The sequence below is a fragment of the Protopterus annectens genome, chromosome 11.part0 (assembly GCF_019279795.1).
Source record: "Protopterus annectens isolate FY-2018-M chromosome 11.part0, PAN1.0, whole genome shotgun sequence".
In the NCBI taxonomy this organism is placed as follows: domain Eukaryota; kingdom Metazoa; phylum Chordata; order Ceratodontiformes; family Protopteridae; genus Protopterus; species Protopterus annectens.
Genome location: NC_056745.1, coordinates 378,612,107 through 378,626,521, shown reverse-complemented (window position 1 = coordinate 378,626,521; position 14,415 = coordinate 378,612,107). Strand labels below are relative to the sequence as shown.

The following is a 14,415-nucleotide window of genomic DNA, read 5'->3' as shown; positions in this document are numbered from 1 at the left end:
TCAAGCAGAAGGATACAAATCAAAGTGGAAAGGCATGATGATGAAATGGGAGAGTTCAGCAACCATATACAGAATATTGTACTTAAAAAGGATAAAAGTATTATAAGAACTAAGCCAACATGGGAATGGAGATGACAGCAAGCAGGGATATAAAAACAGACAAGAAGAGGCTGGAATTTATTATACACAATTAGCAAAGGAACCGAGGCAGTGGGATCAAACAACTATGGAGCGAAGGCAATAGAGTGGGATGAAGCCAAGCAGAAGTTTGGACTGCAAGTTAGAGACTGCCTTCCCTACCAGGGATTGATAAAACAATACAGGCACAGAGAAAGGGATACGGGAGTCCTAAGTGAAAGACAAGCTCTGGTTGAGATTTTAGTTGAGTCTAGAATAGAATCTACAATTAAAAAAGGGATAATTGGTAAGGCATGCAAAATAATGCATGATAACAATAAGAATCAATTAGAAGAGGTTAGAAAAGATTGGGATGAGAGACTGGAAAGGCAATTTACAAAGGAATAATGGGAGGACATCTGTATGGCTCCCAAGTATGCAAAGTCTAAAAGGTTTAGAATTTTTGGATGGAAGCATTTGCATAGATATTTCATACCCTAAGCAGACTTCATACAATTATTCTTTTTTTTTTTTCAAAAAATAAATCAGGAACCAAGCGAACAGCTGCACTTTCTTTTATTACACTTCTTCTGGTACCTCGGCTAACAAGCCTTCAAGGAATAAACTGTTATGCCATTGCAGCCTTTTTAAACCCCATCAATTTTATATGCAAATACATTTCATTCACTAAACATTTAATTGATAAAAATCACCACCCAAGCTTAAAGGTATAGTTCCCTTTGGAGAAAGAGAAAACTAACGTATTAAACTTACTGTGAAAATGCACTATGAAATTGTCCACTAATCCATTCACAAACTCAGTACATAATTAATAACATTTTTAATATTTTTTTTTACTTTAAACCTATACTAAATTTCATCTGCATTACATAACCATCCCACCACTTTCATTATTATCTAACAAAATTTATGACCTGACATTTCCACTTCAACTACATATACATACATACAAACAAATAAACATCTAAGCACCCGGTAAACTAATAACTTAAGATAAATTGATTTCATTAAACATCCCAGTTTACTTCTAAATTCAACCCACATGGATGTAAAGTTCCTAACTTAATAAGTTTGGCTTCCAGCTTTAATAACCTATGTATAAATCCCCCCCCCCCCCCATTATAGGCATAAAATGCCATAAAGGCAATTTACAAAGGAATAATGGGAGGGCATCTGTATGGCTCCCAAGTACGCAACAAAGTCTAGAAGGTTTAGAATTTTTGGATGGAAGCGTCTGCATAGATATTTCACACCCTAAGCAGACTTCATAGGATTACTCCTCAGGTAGATAGCAATTGCTGGAGGTGTGATGGGAAATATCAGATTATTAGGGAATATGTTTTCTTTTGAGAAGAGGGATGAGATGGCAGATTTTAATAATTCTCTAAAAGAGTACTCTGTCAGAAATATTGGGGGAGCAAATAATTATAACTAAGGAAATGATTCTTTAAGATGTGATATACGATCTGAATGGCTTAGACATAGTAAGGTCTTGCTAGGTTTAATGCTACTCTACTAGCTGTTAAAAAAAGCAATTATTTGAAAACTGAAATCAAAATCTAAACCAACCATAAATGAAGCACTGAATATTGCAATGGAGATAAAAGTACTGGGGGGAGAGATCTTAAGAAAAAAGGAGCAAATTACATACAAATAAATGGAACTGATGGGAACAATACGTGCAAAGTAAAGTTTAGGATGAGGTATGAAATTTAAAGGAAGGGAGGAACTGAACAATTTATGTTGGAGAGAATAATAATTGTTAAAAAAGAAAACATACATGTATAATGCATGAAGTTAATAAAAATATTTGCAATGGTTTGTTTGCTTTTGTACAACTCCTTCATGCCAAGTGTACCCATATTATTATTCAATGTGTGAAGTCAGTAAAGGTGTTTTAAAAAAAAAGATATTTTCTTATAAATTATCACAGAGATATCTTTACATCTGACTGGACTCCACAGGAATTTTCTATAAGTGGAGAGCAGTTGCTGGAGATGTGACTGGGAAAAGAGAGGAAACCAGGAGCATGTATTTTGGGAATATACAGTACTGACTGAATTTAGATATTCCCCACAGAATATCCTGACACAAACACTGGGGCAGCAAGATGAGGAACAAGCACATGTTTTATAAACTTGAATCTGTGATTAGAAATGTCAAGGTATAGTAAGGCCTTATTAAGCATATTCATGTTGGCGGTCAAAAAAAAAATCACAAAAATAAAAGGCAAAATTAAAACATCTATAGAAGATTTACTGAATATTTTGAAATATATCAGGGAATTAGAGTAAACTGCATTTGAATAAATGACATTTGTGAAATCAGAACATACAAACTAATCCAAGAAGATTAATGGTGTAAGTTGTCTGTCATGAAGTATATAAATGTGAATGAACAAAGTTCTGATGGCAACAAAAAAAGTGACGTTGGAAAATGTATGTAAAATGTATAATGGCACTAAATGAAATGGGAAAAGACACTTATTGTGTGTGAACTCATTAATAGTGTGAAATTTAAATAAAGTTATATTATAATAGTGTGAAATTTAAATAAAATTATATTAAAACAAAGACAGAGAGAAATGGGCAAGTGAAGATGTAGTGCGCACAGGACGTACACTTAGTGAGAGTTTTTACTAAACTATTCAAAGAATAAATCACACATCAAACTGATCCCAGTACTAGTAATTCCATTTGAAGTCACAGCAAAACATATTTTACCCTTCAAATATATCTATATATGTGGCAGATGCTAGTATCTATCACCTTTGCAAAACTATGGAAGTATTGGTTTTGATAAGCAAATGCCAACACATTGAGAAATTGAGATCATCTTACTTTTGTACACTTGATGTCAATATAACAGACTAATGCAATGTTATCAAGAAGGAAGGTTTTATACTTTGAACACATAACTTCATTAGTCTCAAAACTGAACCCACATTTTGCTACTGCTGCATGATGAAGAGCAGACCATTTCTGGACTTCATTCTCTGGAAACATGTTCTAAATGAGTGCATAAGGTGTTAATCATTGCTGCTATACAACCTGTTCTGGATATTTCTTTGAGACTAAACATCTAGCACAGATTTTCTTTTATGACTCTGTAAAACTGTACTTCTAAGATACTGTTCTCTGATCTTATTCAATTTACCCCATCCTAAATGGAATGTTTCAAGAGGAGTTAAGATATGTTTCTAAAGCAACATGAAAAACAAAAGACAATTCTGATAAAAACATCATTCATATTTTCTATTATCATTTGATTTTTTTTAATTTGTTCATTTTTATAACAGTGTGTAAAAATATGAGCATTATCATCATCTTGTTCAAAGCCTTCTATGGGGGCAGGGGTGGCAGTTACTTAGAAATAGCTGCTTCAAGTGCGAAGTGGCTAGATAGCCGGTACACTTCAGCCTAAAACACACACACACACACACACACACACACACACACACACACACACACACACACACACACACAAGCTTCCATCATTTCTTGAAATTTGCATTTTTTGTTGATGATGGTTTAACAATTTGTTGACAGCTATCAATAATTCAATATTTCTTGTCACCTTCACTTTTTAAATGCTTTAGAAAACACCTAGTCTTCGTCTTGTGTAATGCAATGTTTCCTAGTTAAGTGCAAAATATCACACATAAGAAGAAACACCACAACATTTGCCCGAAACACCATATAATCTATGAGCTTATCTAAACAATCCTGTTTGTGATTAACTGTGCAGTAACTTGGTAAGAAAAGTTTTTATTTGAATTTATATATTATTTTTTACCACTGTTTTTCACTGTTTGTATATAAGAAGGAATAGCTTGCAAGCAAAAGCATTTACTTGGACTTATATTTTATCATTTTACCTTTAATTTTCACAGTCTGTTGTTAAGGGACAGGTAAACCCCAGCCATCCCTAGGGGCCTAATCAGCTATACATTCACACAGACTGCAGAGAGGACAATCCAGAGCTTATGCAAACAATCCTATCTTAGTGCGTGATTTATTGACCTTTACTGTTAAAAAGAGGTGCAACTGCAAATGGCAGTGAGTAGAAGCTACTGCTCGTATCCATGTGTAATGTAAAAGAATTACAGCTTCTGTGCGACTTTCACAACTTCCATTGTTAGGGCAACAACTTCACTATACTTGATGTAATACATGGTCATATATTGTTTGTATGATTTTTTTTTTTTTTTTTTTTACAAAAGTCGGGTTAAATTCTCTTTGAATGCTGTGATAAATTATTTTGATTATTCTTTACTTTTAGACTTCTTTATCCGTTGCAGCTGAATACGGATTTCTTAAATGAGTATGCCATTAATGATTTGCTAAAGTACAAATAGCTTGTATAGTATAACAAATGCTACATATATTTAAAGGTAACACCCGATAACACTAATGATCTGTGTTCCTCATGTCAAAAGTTGGATCATTTGTTTACCACTGTAAGTAGTAAATCTAGACTTACTGATGACAACTGCACTTGTGCAATTAGCACAGCTTGGAGAACTTTTGTTACACATATTAATGACTGGACTGAGAAGATAAAAAATGTTAGGCAGACAGCAAACAGAACACATTTAGGAAAGGAAGTGACTATTGTCTGTACAGATCACTCAACCTCTATGAAACAAGATAATACCACTGACAGCTAGCTTTGGAATTCTGGATACAAGTATTCAGCAGCATGAAGACTCAGCATATAGAAGGAAATAAAAAGAAAGAAAGGAAGAACTTCTCCACAAATAACAAGAAAGAAAAAGAAACTGATAAATGTCTGTAAAGGAAAAAATTAACACATAATAAAAAGGACAGTACTTTGTTATGCAAAAAATGTTATTTACTTACCATAACTTGGAATCTGTGCTATCCAGTGTCATTATTTATCATGGATGGGTCTTGGATCCGACCTTGAATCTGAGCCAACAACTGATGGACAGATCCAGAGCTCAAACTCCTCCCCTTCCCATCATCCCCTGCTGACCTGTAACCCTCAGATCGAGCGAGTTTGCTGGACAAAAAGGCAGCATGCTCTGCCCAGGAGACTATCTCCAAAAAGAAACATCCCTCCAGTTTTAGCAGGTCCCCAGAAGGAAGGGGAAAGGAGGGTGGGAATGTGATGAATAATGACATTGAATAGCACAGATTCCAAGTTATGGTAAGTACACAACTCTATCTGATGCTATCCGTGTCATTATTCATCACGGATGGGTCAGAGTCCCCAGCCACTATGAACCCTGGGTGGCCTCAGGGAAGACAATACCAGAGCAGGAGCACAGAGGAAATAAAGGAAGCCTTGTTCCTAAACACTAAATCCAACTTGTAGTGTGCAACAAAAGTATGGGTATTACACCAAGTAGCAGCAACACAATCTCATTCAAAGAAAGCTTAGCCAAGAAGGTGGAAGACTTAGCCAAGAAGGCAAATGATGCAGCCACAGGCCTAGTAGAGTGGGCTTTGACTGGTCTAGAAAGCTCCAAGTGCCTGCTGTCATACAGCTTGTGACAATTGGGGAGAGATGGGTGAAGGCTGCCAGCCTAGTCAAATAGAATCGGATACATAATTCTATCAACTGTATAAATAAATGTAAAATACAGGCATGTTTTCTTGATAATAAATGTAAAATACAGGCATGTTTCTTGAGTGTAAAGAATACTGTGAAATGTGGAACTGCAAAATATGTGACACCATTGCACTCTACTGGCCCAGTAAAGCAAGTTGTGACCCTTTCATGTTAGAATTCGGCTCCACTGCGGCTGGATGAAGGTTTCATGCCCATTGCTTTAAGGTGAAAGTTTATGACCAGAATTTAGATGTGGAAGGTGCTTTATTGCTCTAGTTTCTGTTAGAATATACATGTGAAATGTGATTTCTGAACTCTTAGATATCTCTGTGGTGTAGTAGTTTTGTCTTGTGTTTTAATTATTTATTATTAAATATTTTTAAAACCTTCCACCTGTGGCTGATTTGTGTAGAGATAAGCTCTAGAGTACATTGCATATTTATAGAGGGTATTGTAATAGGCCACTCTAAAGTAATCCTTAACGGTTAGTCATACTACCATTGGATAATAATATTGCACAGTAATAATTGGACACCCTTTTAAGGGCCTTTGAGTAGCTGATATTTATTAGTTGGTGGTGGCAGTAATTACCACCATATAGCGTGGGTAAAGGGGCACAGCTTGAGAACCTGTGCCAGCCTTTTTCTTAGGAGGGTCTGTGTGGTTGTATAACCTCTTCTCAAAGTGTGCGTGTGGTGTGTCAGCTACCTGGGCAGGGATACGAAGCAATTGTTGGACAGAGAGGGTACTGGTGGTTAGCTTGCCAGCTAGGCTGAGATCTGGACCCTATAGCTGTGCCAGTGGGGAATCTTACTGGGGACCTGGAGAGCAAGGGAGCAACCAGCCCAAGACTGACTGTGATCTCTGTGTGCACTTAAGGGAAATTGTACTTTACTGTGTGTATTAGTTATCCTTTCCTCTTCCATGAGACAACCTCCCTGGTGTTAGTGGTGAGGAATAAGGCTCCTTGATTGCTGGGCTAGGGCACGGTCGTAACACAGCTCACAATCCATATTGAAAACATCACCTTAGTAACTGCAGGGCCTCTCCTGGCCTGAGAAAAGACCACAAAAAGCTGGTCCGACTTCAGAAATTCATTGGTCCTCTTAAGATAAAAGCGTAGCTACCTATGGATGTCTAAATAATGCAAAGTATACTACTCCACCCTACTGGAATAATTAGGGAAGAAAACTGGTAGCTAAACAGATTGGTTGAGGTTAACTTCCAAAGCCACCTTCAGACCGAACAAAGGATTTGACCATAAAAGGGGGCTTAACACTGAGAGCCTGCAACTCAGAAACTCCCCTGGCAGAAGTAACAGCCACCAAGAAAGCAGTCTTCCAAGACAAAAACTTAAGATCACAAGATGCAGCTGGTTCAAACGGCTTTTATGTCAAAGCTTGCAACACCAGAGTTAAATCCCATGGTGAGGAGGAATCTTTGTCAGGACGTCTAAGAAGAAAAACTCCTTTCAGGAAAGCCTTACATTGTTTAGAAGAAAAGGTGAGACCCTCATTCAAATGGAAATTAGAGATGGATGCCAATTGGAGTTTAATCATGGATTAACTAGCACCTTCTTGGAAGAGAGAAGTCAAGAATAACAAAATGTCAGGAACAGGGGCTGAAAAAGGATCTAAATTTCGATGTCTGGCCCAGATAGAAAATCGTTTCCATTTACTGGAATACACCTTCTTAGTAGCAGGCTTCTGAGAAGCTAAGATGATATTTTTTACTGGAGAGGGGAGCCTGGACTGGGAAAGGATCATTGGAACTGGAGGAACCAAGCAGTTAGATAAAGAGTCTGTAGGGTGGGAAGAGGAAGCCCCCAGGAATGGGAAATGAGCTCTGGAATGGGATCAAATATCCAGGGAGGATATTTCAAATGAGACTGAAGAAGGGAGAACCATGCCTGATGAGGCCAAAAGGGGGCAATGAGGATGAGAAAGGTCTTCAGGCTGTAGGCTTTCTTTAAGACCTTGAGAACTAGGGGAATTGGGGGGTAAACACAAAGGAGTCCCAACAGCCAATCGTGAACCAGAGCATCCCAGTGTGACTCCTCCATTGGGGGGATCAGGGCAAAGTAGTTGCTGCATTTGTGTTTGGCTGGGGACGCAAAGAGATCGCAATATGGTTGACCCCAATGGTCAAATATCTGACACTGATGGATTCAGGGACCACTTGTGAGGACTCAAGATAGACCTGCTGAGTTTGTCGGCCAGCATGTTGGAACTGCCAGGAATGTGAGTTGCAAGAAGAAAGCAGCTGGAAGACATTGCCCGTTCACACATTCTCATGGCCTCTCTGCACAGGGGACAAGACCATGTTCCCCCTTGCTTGCTGAGGTACCACACCACTGCCATGTTGTCCATTTGAACTGCTATAGTCCTGAGAAGGAGATACTCCTGAAAGGCTTAGAAAGACTGCTCTCATCTCCAGGATGTTTATGTGCAATTTGGTCTCTGTGGGGGACCACGTGCCTTGAACCATCCTTCCCCAAAAATGCCCCCCAACCCCAACAGTGAGGCATCTGTGGTCACCATGGCCTTGGGTGAGGAAATACAGACGGATCTGCCAAGAGTTAGGTCTTGACACTGAAGAAACCAGGCAAGGTGATTCCTGCACATGAGACATCCTGATGGGCATAGACATGTGATGAACCTGAGGGGACCACTGAATCTAGCCTAATTCTTGTAGAATTAGGTGGGCTGATGGATGCTGCAGAACCAGCAATTGACAAACCTGATGTTGAATAAGTTAAACTCTGTGTAGGGGTAGTGCTGCAATCTCCAACACCTTGTCCAGTCGAACCCCAATAAACTCTAGGTTATGGCACAAAGAAAGATTGGATTTAGGTAGACTGACCATGACGCCAAGATCCTGAAAAAGGTTGAGGGTATAACTGGTGGCCATTGACAGTTGATGCCTCATGGGGGGCATAAGGATCCAATCATCCAGGTATGGAAAATCCTGGAAGCTTTGCAACCTGAGAGGAGCTGCTACCACTGCCACACATTTGGTAAAAAACCCAGGGGGCTGTGGTGAGTCTAAAGGGCAGGGCTCTGAAATGGTAGTGATTGGCTCCTAAACAAAAGTGCAGGTGTCTCCTGGAGTGTCTGTCGATCTTGATTTGCATCCTTGAGATCCACTGAGCACATCCAACTGTCCTTGTGCAAGAGAGGTGGAATGGAATGAACAGTGACCATCCAGAACTTGGACTTCTGGACTGACAGATTCAGTTCACTGAGATCCAAAATTGGATGCAGGTCCCCAGTCTTTTCTGGCACCTAAAAGAAGCAAGAGTAAGTTCCGGACCCTCATTGTCCTGTTGGGACCTCTTGGATGGCTCTTTTTATAAGAAGGTCTTGAACCTTGAGATGGGCCAACTCCCTTTGGTGGGGTGGAACATCTGGGAGAAATTTTAATAATGAGGGGGACTGCAAAAAAGGGAATGATGTAATCTCTGGAAATAACCTTTAACACCCACTGATCTGAGATGATATTTGTTCAGGCTAGTGGATGCAGGAAGAATAGTCTCCCGACTGCCTTCAGGGTAGGACAGCTGAGCAGTGCTTCAGGAGCTCTGAAAGGGCTTCTTCGAGAAAGGTTCCCAGGAGCCCTGATTCTGCAGACCCCCTCTGCCTCTGCGGTGGCATCTACCATTGAATCCTCTGCCCCGGCTTGTGGAAGAGGATTCTTGGGGAGCATCCTGTAAGAAGGACTGGGTCCTGCTAAACCAATGTTAGGAATAGCTTAAGACTCTCCGGAGGCAGCAACTCTAAGGGAAATGGTGAGTTCTGATACCAAATCCCTTTGAAGCTGGGTGAAATCTGCCATGCAGTTTGTTGCCCTCAGTCCGAATGTCACTGAGACAAATGCACTTTCTGAAATGGTCACTCGCCCGAGACTCTCTATTTAGGGGATGAACCGAGGAGCTCTGCTCTGCTAGCTCCTTGTTAGCAGCAGTGGCCACCATGATGGCATCAATGGGGATGCCCTTACTCCAAAAAGCCTTATCTTTGGGAGGACTGAGGAATGTGTCCACCTTCTTGGGTGCCAGTTCCACTGTGTCCAGCTCCTTTCAAGTCCTGCTGGCGATGAGCTCCACAAGCTCGTCAGCAGATGGGGACACCCAGGTAGAAGATGGGCCCAACTTGAAGGCCTTCAGGAAAATGAATTCCTCCGAAGACAGGATGGGGGAAGACAACTGCCTCTCTGCTTGAGAATATCAAGGATGTCCCCAAAGGACACTTCCTCAGGCGGAAGCCTAAGGGACCAGTTTCCCTTCTCGAAATCCATGTCCTCAGTGAGGGACTCTCTAGGGGAGTCCAACTGCCCCCTCTTACACGTCCCTCTTCTGATGGAGTTCCTCCATGGTGGGCTCTGGGGAGGAGTTGGAAGAGACTGGGACTCCAAGCGGGGTAGTGCCCATCTGAAGGTGCTCATAGGAGGGTGACCCTGGAAAGATGATGACTCCTTGCCGCCCAAAGTCAAGAGGGGCTGGGCACGATCTAGAGATGAAGGAGAGATAACTGCCAAGCTGGAGAAGGTCCTCTCTACCACTCAGAAGGCCGACAGACTGGACAGAACCCCCTCTCCTTTCTCACGGCCGCAGCTGCCCAGGAAGGGAGGAAGGACCTCCAGCACAGAAGCATCCAGGCAATATTGGCCCTGAGCTATCCAGTGCTGATACCCCCAAGGGAACAGAATGGTCCAAAAACCCCATACCTGACCCCACCTCCAGGAAACCAGCATGGACCTCATGGGGCCAAGGTGAAGCCTGTTCCAATAACAGCAGAACAGAGCCCAGCAGGGACCTTGACAATGTCAGGAAGGGAGGGATACTGAACACCATTGGCCTCTCACAAGGAATGCTCTGATCTGGCATTCCAAACCCCGATGGGTCAGAAGAGGAGAATGAACTCGCATGGATTTAGAAGGTCCCCTAGGCAACTGCACTGGGGATGGCAATAAGCCAACTCAATTTGGGCTTTGAGGAAACTCCTCATTCCTCTATTCATATTTGTGGGCAGCAAGCTTCTGGAAGACCTGTAAAACACAGAAGAATGCCCTGACCTTGCTGGAGATCCTGCCAAAGCTCTGCGATCCCAGTAGAGGGATCGACTCTGATGTGTTGGATCCTATCTCTTGGACCTGGAGGGAGAACAATCACTGACTATCAGATCCAAAGTCCTGATAGGATTAAATGCTTCAATCGGCGCACCAGTTGGATCCAACAGACAGGTCGGATCCGGAGAAGGTCTGCACTGGGTCAGATCTGAAGGCCTCCAAGGCACAGAGGTCTCAGATCCGAGACATTGATCTGAGGATCTTGGAGCGGAAGAGCCCAGATCCTAAGCCAAAAACCCTGGGCTTGGATCTGGGGATCTGTGATCCAACAGCCTGTTTTTTTAGAAGGAGATCCCTTAGAGGAAGGGGGAGGTTTCCTCTTAGGATCCAAAGGAGCTTTAGAGAGGGAGCCCAAAGCCAGAGGACTCCCTTTAGCTAACTCCTTAAGCAACAATTTGATCCTGTGCTCCATGAGAGCCTGGGGTTGAATGTGGCACAAATGTCGCATTCAACCTCTAGGTGTGGCTCTCCCAAACAATAAACACCCTTTTCATGCGAGTCAGAATGAGGCATCTTCTGACAGCACGAGGAGCTTCTGTTAAAGCCAGATGGCATGTCAGACATTTTTCAAAGACACACATGTACTGAGGAGAAAAGGTCCCATGCACACACACACACACACACACACACACACACACACACACACACACACACACACACACACACACACACACACGCACACACCTTCACAGAAATGTACGAGGGAGCAGAAGTACGAAAGAAGAAATACCTAAAACTACTACCCCTTTTATTTATTTATTTTTTTGTTTGTTTTTTTAATTTAAAGAACTTAAAGAAATTATGAAATTAAAGAACTAGCTATGGGGGGCCCCAGAGACTACACCAATTAAAAGCACAGGGAGGGGAGGAAACGGAGAATTAACTACTCTGAAGGCTAAAACAGCCTAAAGAAAACTCAAAAGGAGGAGGAAGAAAACCGCCAGAAAGTAAGCACTTATCTAAATGAAGTCTTGAGCTACTGGAATCACGTCCTTAGTGTTTCCGTGGCAAATGAGCTCTGATGGTTACAGGTCAGCAAGGGATGATGGGAAGGGGAGGAGCTTGAGCTCTGGATCTGTCCATCAGTTGCTGGCTCAGCTCTAAGGTCGGATCCAAGACCCATCCATGATGAATAATGACACAGACAGCATCAGATCACCCCATTTACATGGAGTGTTACCATTTTTCTATCAGAAAACATTTAGTCTTCAGAAAAAGGCACTATTTTTTTTCAAAAGTGAAGGTAGAAAAACAGCTAAGGGGCAGGTGAAAAGGAAGAAATCAAAACTGAATGTGAAAGGAGTGAAGAACATTACTGCAAGAAAAAGAGGAGAAAGATGATGACAACATGGTTCAATTTGTGGACATACAAAACCAGCTGGATGAGAAGTGTATGCTTGCAAATGTAATAAGCAATGAAAACAGTAGGATTAATAAGACTAATGGTGATGAAGATCATTCCTTTGCAATAATTCTTAAAGCAGATATTATTGATTTAGAAGCTAAAGATTCCTCAGATCTGTTAAAAATGATATCATTAGAGGAACTGATACTTAGAATTGTAGAGAAGATAATGAACATTAAATATTGTTATGCTTGCCAAAAACAGGATGTGAGACAGGGCTTAGAACCCAGTAATGTAAGGAAGTACAGATCTGTATTTATTCATGTCAGTACAAATGATCTCTGACAGTTAGAAGGGAACTTACAGCTCTTCTTAGATAGCATAGCTTGTACAGGTATTAAAATGTATTTTTCACAAATCACATATAGAAAGGAGAGACAAGTTGCCACAAATGAAAAGATTTTTTAGGTAAATACATACTGCGGCGGTGGTGCTGCGGTAGCATTGTCGCCTCACAGTAAGATGTTGTCCTATTCGATTCTCAGCTAGAGCGTCTTCTGTGTGGAGACATGCGTGAATGGGCGTACCTTCGTTGAAGGTTGTGCATCAGAGCTGGCAACTCAGCACGTAAAAAATCTACTGCCAATCATTAGCGGACCTGAGTTCTGCTGTGGAGACCCCTAACCGGGAAAAGCCAAAAGACACAACAACCTACATGAAAAAATGTCTAGTTATAAAAAATGGAAATGTGTAGAGCATCCAAGTCTAATTTTGGACACATATGTGTTCAGACAGGATGGCATGCATTTATCAAGATCAAGGAAGAGAAATTTTGCAGCAGATATTTTCCAGTATTTGACAAATACAAGGCAGGATTTTTGCCAGGTTGAAAATTTAATTCACATACAGCAACATTTGAATTATCTTGGTTGTTAATTCTGGGAGCATTAATAATAAAGTTTTTTTTTAATTGGAAAACATGCTGTATTCCCACAAGATTGATATTATTGTTTGTGAAAAATGGTTAAAGAACAATGACTGGAAACCAGTTATGTTACGGTATTAATGTTTTTACTGTAACAGACATTCTAACAAAAAATTAAACTAGCTTACCCTTAATTTCTCCACAAACTGTCTAAAACTTCTCTAAATATTAAATGATTGTCATATACCTTGTATCTATTTTTTCTTAACCAATGTTTTTATATTATGCCTAATTTGTTATAATTATTTAAACTGTGGATGTTTTTGTTTTATTTTTGAAAATTGCACAGTTGTTGTTCTTAAAGTGTTTTGTAATAATTTGGAGCTTTTCTCCCGGGGTCTACGCTGAAAATGGGCTTCTACCCAGTCAGACTTTCCTGGTAATCAAATGTCATTAGATAAAGCAATACATAAATAAATCAGGTGGAAGTGTTATGATAGGGATTAAAGATAGTTATGAGACCTGTGATTATTATATGTTCAGTGATAACGCCAATACTCTAGATTGTGTTAACTGTCACAATAAAGACAACCCAAGAACATATAAAGTACAGTTGTGTACACTTACCATAAATGTAGATGTTCGAGTGTATTCACTGTTGCAGTCATAACATTTGGGTAATTGGCTGGCAGGTTGCCTTCAGTCGGCCTGAATTCCAAAGTCTTGGGTCCTGCGTCGGTTGCTGTCTTCTCTTCCATGACGTCAGGTCTATAAAACATGCAGCCGATGCCATTTTCTTTCGTTTTTCTTGCCCCCGATGTCAGGTGCCCCCAAAAAAGGTAGCAATATTTTATATATATATATATATATATATATATATATATATATATATATATATTCTTACCTTCATCTACAAGCAAATACACCACATAGGTTGTAGAAGATAGAGAAGGAAAGATAAACTTTAGAATGACAGGGGGATGGCGGGAGGGTAACCTGGACTGCAACATTGAATACACTCGCACATCTACATTTATGGTAAGTGTACACAACTGTACTATGTTCTTCATGTTTCACTGTTGCAGTCATTACATTTGGGTAGAATCCCAAAACTATGGTTAGGAGGTTGGAGCTAAACAGCATTAGGTGCAGCTATAAGGCCCTGCAGCACTGCAGTGGCAAAGCCTGCCCTGAACTTAGAGTAGAGAGGCAAATGGTAATGCTTTGTAAAGGTGTGAACAGAACTCCAAGTAGCAGCATCTAGAATGTCTTTAGTTGGTACTCCTCTGAGAAAGGCTGCTGA

The 14,415-nt window shown here is 40.6% G+C and overlaps 1 protein-coding gene across 1 annotated transcript in view; it reads right to left on the bottom strand.

Annotated features, from left to right (window-relative positions):
- The window catches only part of CEP290 (centrosomal protein 290), a 3,346,332-nt gene that overhangs the window by 2,300,033 nt on the left and 1,031,884 nt on the right, over positions 1 to 14,415 (bottom strand). The window lies entirely within an intron of this gene.